The 7,423-nt window shown below is 34.5% G+C and overlaps 1 protein-coding gene across 7 annotated transcripts in view; it reads right to left on the bottom strand.

Annotated features, from left to right (window-relative positions):
• Positions 1 to 7,423, bottom strand: part of LOC115246202 (acetylcholine receptor subunit alpha-like) — a 100,198-nt gene that overhangs the window by 56,471 nt on the left and 36,304 nt on the right. Inside the window, exon 1 of one of the 7 annotated variants that reach the window (XM_029824873.1) lies at positions 4,698 to 5,177. The exons of the other annotated variants lie outside the window; for them this stretch is intronic. The gene's annotated coding sequence lies outside the window, so the exon portion shown is untranslated. Of the gene's footprint in view, positions 1 to 4,697; positions 5,178 to 7,423 lie in introns of those variants that run through there. 7 annotated transcript variants of the gene reach the window in all.

The following is a 7,423-nucleotide window of genomic DNA, read 5'->3' as shown; positions in this document are numbered from 1 at the left end:
ATATATTTTTTTTTTAACTAAAAATATGTATTGCTTACGAAATGTTTTAACAGTAGCATATTATACGGCTATAAATGGGGTGTGTTTGCTAATAATATTTTACTAGCTTCTTTGAGATTCCTGTCGATGTAACTCGATTGTAGAGATTATTATTTTATTATTACGAGGCATCCTCTTCAATTCTGCTGTATTTATTCCACTGTATACGTTTGTGAGCGGTATAGCTTCTATACGTGACAACAATATTAATTCAAAGACACAATAATGTAAATTTGACAGTCATGTTCTATACGGAATCAGAAAAATTTTAAAAACTGCGGTTGATTATCGTTCTTTTTTTACAATTTCATGTATTTGATCCTTTTAATACGTTATTGAATATAAAAATCAAATCTTCGTAGATTTCTATGGGTGATCAGAAACTTTGTAAATTTTCAGAATAATTCTTACCCCTCTATTAGTCGCGTTTTAACAACTCGATTCAATATTCGCGAATAAGGCCACCGTGAATTTTTCGTGAATGCTGATCGACTCTCGATGAAATGAAAAAGCTTCTTGATGAATATTATTATCGGATAACAGGATGTCACCTCTAATGGTGACACTTTGCTCCTCGTCAGGCGACCATCGCTACTTTCGGAAACTGCAGACCGATAAGCAGCACGTGAAAATTCTTGCTCGAGCTATTGGCTTTTATCGAGAAAACTCGACTGCATATTCAATGCTCTTATCGGTCGCCGGTGTGTCTGCTTGCCAAGGATGAACACAAGACTTTTGTACCGGTAAAGAAACATAAAATATACGCATAACACTCTCTATTCATATCAAAAGATTCAAAGATATCGAAGAAAAATCGAAATATCTTCACGATACAAAATAAAGGTATAAAAACTGCAGCACATTGAGCTGATATCTCGAATCATTAGGTGCTAAATGAACTCTTTTAGTCTCGCTCAATGAAATTTTCTGATGCTGTATATAAAAGAATGGGAATGAGGTAAACTTCAACGATATCTTTCCGCCGGTCTTTGTGCCTCCGAAATTGCACAACATTCTTTGGGAGCTCACCGAATAATATTGTACACGCGCTTCTCACTATCCACGCTGAAAATGAAAAGAAAAAAGAAAAAAAATACGTTTTGCTCCGAACAAAAGCACTTTTTCATTGCAAAAAAAAAAAGATTTATTTAAAGCGGAAGCTGTAAAGCGAGGCAATTAACAATACACCTCGAGCGACATTAAAGGAGCAACGCTTTATTCGACAAGCTAATAAGGACGTAAAATAATGCTTTACCCGAAAGCGAAGAAAAGAATTAACATAAAATTAAATAGGAAGAGAAGACAATTTACATCAAAGAATTATATCCAAGAGTGGAAAATCTTCATCTAAATGGATTTAATTTCACGTAAAAAAGTTTCATTTTCATATTTATTTCATATACAAAATAGATAAACCAAAATGAATTTAAAATAATGCAATTATAAATTTTATTAGTGACATTATAAATTCTCAATTTCCGAAATCAAAAAATTTCGGTTAACAAACTTTTACGAAGAGAGATTCTTGTATTTCCGAATCTCGATTCTAGTTTTCCAGTTTGGTTATATTCGATATTAATACCCTTTTTGCGGTTTTGAGGTTGAATCGAGCGTATCTGCATATGACGGGACAAGTAAGCGGTACAACGTTGATAAGAGGGGCGGCGATGGAAGTTTTAATTATTTTATGCGATATTCAGTACTTTCCTGAAATGCTGTTACTAATTCTGAAGCTAACGATAAAGCATTTTATGACCGACATTTCGCACAAATAAAATACCCGCAAGAAGGCATTAAACACGAGCTATATATGCATATAATGTTCGTGTGCTCGATATGATAAGCATTGAGCAAAATTCTTTTTTTTTTCAAACTTTATTTTATTGATTTAAAAAAAAGAAAGAAATAAAAAGAAACAACGTTATTAAAACTATTTCTGTTCTATTCCTATTCCTTAGGTATTAATGCTATTAACATAAAATATTAAAACCTAAGAAATAAAGAAATAACATAATTTGCGAAAAATGTAAGTAATTGCATGCATTTTTTGTCGAATAACGAGAGAGAGAGAAAGAGATAAATATAAAACGTAATGTGTATCATGTAGTCAGGATATATAGATGCTCACACGTGTGTTTGCATATACATAGATTTAAACGTACCACCATAAAAATTCGCAATTTACAGCCGAGATTTTATAGCAGATTAAATCACACAATCCTTTTGCGCTGGTAACTATTAAAGCTTTATAAGGATTAAATCAAACTTCTCTCTTTCTCCTCCCTCTCTCTCTCTCTCTCTCTTTCTTTCTTTCCGTTCCGAAATTCGTTCTTAGCGCATAAACTTCTTAGTCGCTTGCTGCGCTTGCTTTACGCTCGGTAAATAATAGCCATGTGTGATTGGTTTGCCGCTCACGTGCTGCAAATCGTAATCCCGAATTCCCATGACGACGATCGCAGACGGAATTACCTATGTCACGTTGTCAGGCCGATCTAACGTGCCAAATTAGCTGGCCATTAAGTCGTCGTCAATTTACACGGTCCTCGCGTGACTGTTTCCCTTAATAACTACAATACTTGTCGCAATATGTATCGATATTATTTTTAATGAAATATATCAAAATTATATGTTAAGTACAATATATTTCAGACGAAAGTATTTTTTACTGATAAGCTCTTGAATAAATGTGAGTGAATTTCTCCTCGCTATTATTTGTTACTCGACATTAAATACCGTTTTTATTTCATGCGAGAAAAAAGAAATTCTGAAAGACTCAAAAAATTCATCATAAAAATTAAAACTGAGGATATCCCGTATGTCATTTAACTTACACTTTCGGTCTCTCTAACTTCTTTGATTAAAATGAGCCGTATTGCGAGTTTTAGAAAATATTCACATTGCAAGACCGAAAAAATATCTAATTTTTACAAATGTACCATGTGTACGAAAAAAAAAAAATACATAATCTGTTTGCCATTTTTCTTCGCTCAGTATTGAGCATAAAAGAAGCGGTCTAATACCAGAAATGTCCACTCCAAGCGTATATGTAAATTGAGTACTCGACCGCGTGCGGGACGTTAATTGGAAGCGTGGCGGAAAAAAAAACGATCGCACGAATACCCACGCGACAAACAAAACGAGAGAAGTCAAGTGCTCTTACAACGCGTCCCGCAAGGAAATTCGATTTAAATGGTGATTCGTTAATCGAGTCCCGGATTGAGATAAGCCGGTAATTTCCTTCGCGAAAAAAAAAAATATATATATTTCCTGTTCTATATATATGATATGAGTCCCACGACAAAACAACAAATTCACATTTCATTTAGCAAATAATTACAAAAATAAAAAAAGATTAAAGATAGACTAAATCGTGCTAGCTTATAATAGCTTAATGCTATCTTAGCATAATTTAACGTAATCGATAAAAATAAAGCGAGAAAAGAGAAGAAAGGAGAAATGAAAGACAATAAATCGTTGTTAATTGAACCATCATTCTATGATATAATTAATTACATCGCGTAAGTATAAGCGATATTTGTCATGATTTTTTTATTCAAACATACGAGACAAATCGATAGCGGCTGTATATGATAGCGGATATATCATTCTACTGCATCTACTTTTAATATTGATTAATAATATCGGTAAACTGGGAGTAATGTCGATAATATTGAATAAATATGAATTTGATTTCTGAGATATTTATAAGTATTTATATAGATATCTATATAGGTACCAAGTAATACAGAATTAATAATGAGATAGAGATAATTTTGTTATGCAAAAAATGAATCAAAAGTGAGCTAATTATTTTAAATAAATTAGCATTTCAAAATACTGTATCATTTCACACATATATTGTATCTATCTTCTGAAAGCTTTATAAGTTAATTCGGTTTGTTCGCATAACAACAGCTCAACTAAAATTTTTTCAGTGATAAATTTAATATTTTTGTCACATAAAACCATTTACGGTGATTTATGTACTATTGTGATGACACGAAACAACTAAAATTAAAAAGCGTGCGCTCGCGATTGCTATCTTATATAAGTAAATATGCGATGTCACGTTTTTACCTTCAAACTTATCTTGTTTGATTCAATCTTATGTCAATCATATTACAATTATCGCAATTAAACGCGATATCATTCTTGTTTTTCGAAAAGTGCATCAATATCTGAATTCATTAAGATTATAATTCGATATCGATTTAATAATTGTTATTGCTCGTTAAAATAATGAAGTTGAACTCAACGCGAATAAAATGCAATTTACCGAGGTTATTTCCCACAGACGGGATTCTCGGCGTCATTTCATCGATGTTTTTGCAGAACGCGTGTTTACCACCCCCACCCGTGAAAAAGAGAGCGAAAAAGAGAGACAGCGAGGAGTAAAAGAGAAAAAGGGACAGATAGAGAATAAAGAGGAGCGACGTAAACACGAGGGGTTGCGAAAACTGCCAACTAGGTTACTCGTGACAACCCTCGGTAAGGCACGAATCAAATTGAAGGGCTTAAGCCCTTAAAACTTTCCTCCCCGAAATACGCGCATTTTCCTCGCATCCTTTCTATCCGTCTCGCGTCTTCGCGGAAGAACATGCGAATGATCTATCGCAGGACACGACTCGGTGACAAAAGAAATAATCTTATTAACTTACCCCCGGTGTAAGATACGTCAGACAATAACAACAATTGGACAATAGCAGACGAGACAATCACCAGCACCGGCACTAGCACCACCACCACCCACGCCGACGATGTCGATGATGACGATGCCGACGAGGACGACGATGACGATAACAGGGCGGGATTATAATTTTGCGCGCTCCACCGTTAGCGAGCCGAGGACGTTTCCGTGGAGCAGCCGCGAGACGCCGCGACGACGCACACGCGTGAAAAGCGGGCGCGACGTATCGTGGACGAGGTGCGCGCGTGCTCCTCCTTTCTCTCTCTTTCTTTCTCGTCGGTCCCGACGATTCGTGATCCGTAGGACACCACCAGGATCGTGTATCAGAACGGAGTACCCGTACGATGACCGCGATCGCGTTCCACGGTTGGGGCTTTGCGTCTCGAGGCTCGAGCGCCGCGACGCGCACGTCGACGACGGCGACGACGACGACGGCGAGGAGCGCACGACGAGTAGACGAGAACGACTCCAAAACGAAACCACCCCACCGACACCGCCCTCGCGCCTCCACGGCACACACGGGGTGCGACGGCAACGCGCCGTCGCGATGCCGCCTCGCGAATACGCAAGCGCGCCTCCGCATGTGGATGTATCTATATCCTTTTGCGCGGGTTAGGTCCACTTTTCGGAGTACGATAACAAACGATAGGGTGCGTCCTCACCCTTGCCTTAGATAAAGGACAGTTACCCTATATGAGTCGTTGGGCGGAATAACGCTGCACGCACGAATCGGTATATCTATTTTTTTCTTTTTTTTTAAATAAACATTTGATGTAAAGAAAGCAATTGTCTCTTATGTCTGACAGAAAAATCATGCGTGTGACTTGAAATTAGTGTAAATTGTTTCCATAAAAGCAGAAGGATTAAAAAGAATCAAGAGAAATTCATTTATTTTTTTTTGTATTCTATTAAAATGAATTATTGAAAGCGGCAATTAGTTTAATAGCATTTGAATTCATTTCTCTTCTCTATGTACTAATATCTCTTACACTTTGTGCGATAATCTTTTATTAAATCCTTTAATAAAATAAAATGAAGCGATATCATTAAATTTCCATCTCCTTCCTCTCCAATACGAGATAAAAGGGAATTTTCTATAACATATCTTAATTATTAAAAAATTTAATTATTTAAATATGTTTAAAAATAATTGGAACGAGTAAAAAAACAAACAATCCGTTAAACTAAATATTTTTTCTCTATATATTTTTCTTTTTATTTCAACAATTAGAAATTCATAACTTTATAATCTGATTCTTTAGTCCCACTTTTCAGTCCATATGTATTAACATCGAAGGATATATAAAAATTCTCTCAAAGTTATTCTTCTCAGAAATCTTGGACTAATTATATCGTAAAGATTAAATTTTCTCTTTCACTGTAAACGAGATGCTTCCGCAGAATATAAATGTCCGATAATCGAATCTTTAGAGAAAAATTGAAAAGAGAAACGAAGGAAATCTATGTTTATTTTACAGTCTTTCATATTAGCTGTGTCTTCAGTGGGATTAACTGATAAATAGACTTTGTAAAAGATTTATCGTAAATTGCAGATCAGTCGTGTCGGGAAATTGGTGGCAAATATAAATATATAATTTGATTAGCAAAAGTCCGAAAGTATCGATTATATATTATATGTTGCGACATTTCGATTCTTGCGAGATTTTTATAATTATCGATGAAAGTATTACACACGAAAATATTTTTTTTTAGTTGATAAAATTTAAAAAAAAAAAGTTTTTTTGTGTATGCATATGTTAGACACCATGTATGAAATTCCCGATTTAACACAATTAAATATATTGGATAGGCTATTTTTTATTTTTGTTATTAACAACATATATGTATATAACACACATACTCACACATTTCACATATTTGATAATTTGAATTTAATCTTTCATTTGTATAATTTTTAAATTTCTCAAGAATTTACTTTTAATTTCAAAGTTTAATAGAAACGTGATTTGCCTAATCATTGAAACAATTAATTGAATAAATTTGGAAAAAGAGTATAATGGAAATACATATACAAATATAACACATACACGCGCGTACACAGATTCGGGATACTTCAAGTTTTATTATAGAACGCGACATCGTCACCTTGTTTCCACAAATTCACGATCCTTTACATTTTACATTAAAAGAGGGGACAAGCCTAAGGGGTCACGTAAAGAACTCTCTTTCCAGACAATGCAGATTCAATTAATGTTCCCTCTCGACGTGAGAAACTTTTCCAATCAAACTGGTAGCGCGCCCTTTTTTGCCCGCAGGATTTTTTTTCTCGTCGAATGCCAAAACCAGGATCTTCATGCGATCGGATAGTAATTATGTCAGTATCAATTTTACAGTTTTCGACTTTCGTCCACTTTGCTTTATTCGTAGGAGCGGAATAATTGATGAAGGGTCAATAGCGTGAAGTCTCTTCTCTTTAAACAGATCAGACCAGAGCAATCTAATTTCTCTTGCGTTTATCGAATTTCTTTACTTTCCTTTTCCCAATGTGAATTTTGTCGTAAAAACAAATAAAACCCGTTGTATTTAATCGTGTTTATCTATAAACTTTTCTTTGCAATGCCTGTTATATAATATATTGAATAATTAACGATTTTTTCGTTTTATTTTTTACAGACTATTATATTTGTATACTATGTATTATTTATTTTATTATATATATATATATTATTTTTATTA

Source organism: Formica exsecta, unplaced genomic scaffold (assembly GCF_003651465.1).
Source record: "Formica exsecta isolate Colony F162 unplaced genomic scaffold, ASM365146v1 scaffold140, whole genome shotgun sequence".
Taxonomy (NCBI): domain Eukaryota; kingdom Metazoa; phylum Arthropoda; class Insecta; order Hymenoptera; family Formicidae; genus Formica; species Formica exsecta.
This window is presented reverse-complemented; position numbering and strand designations above follow the sequence as displayed.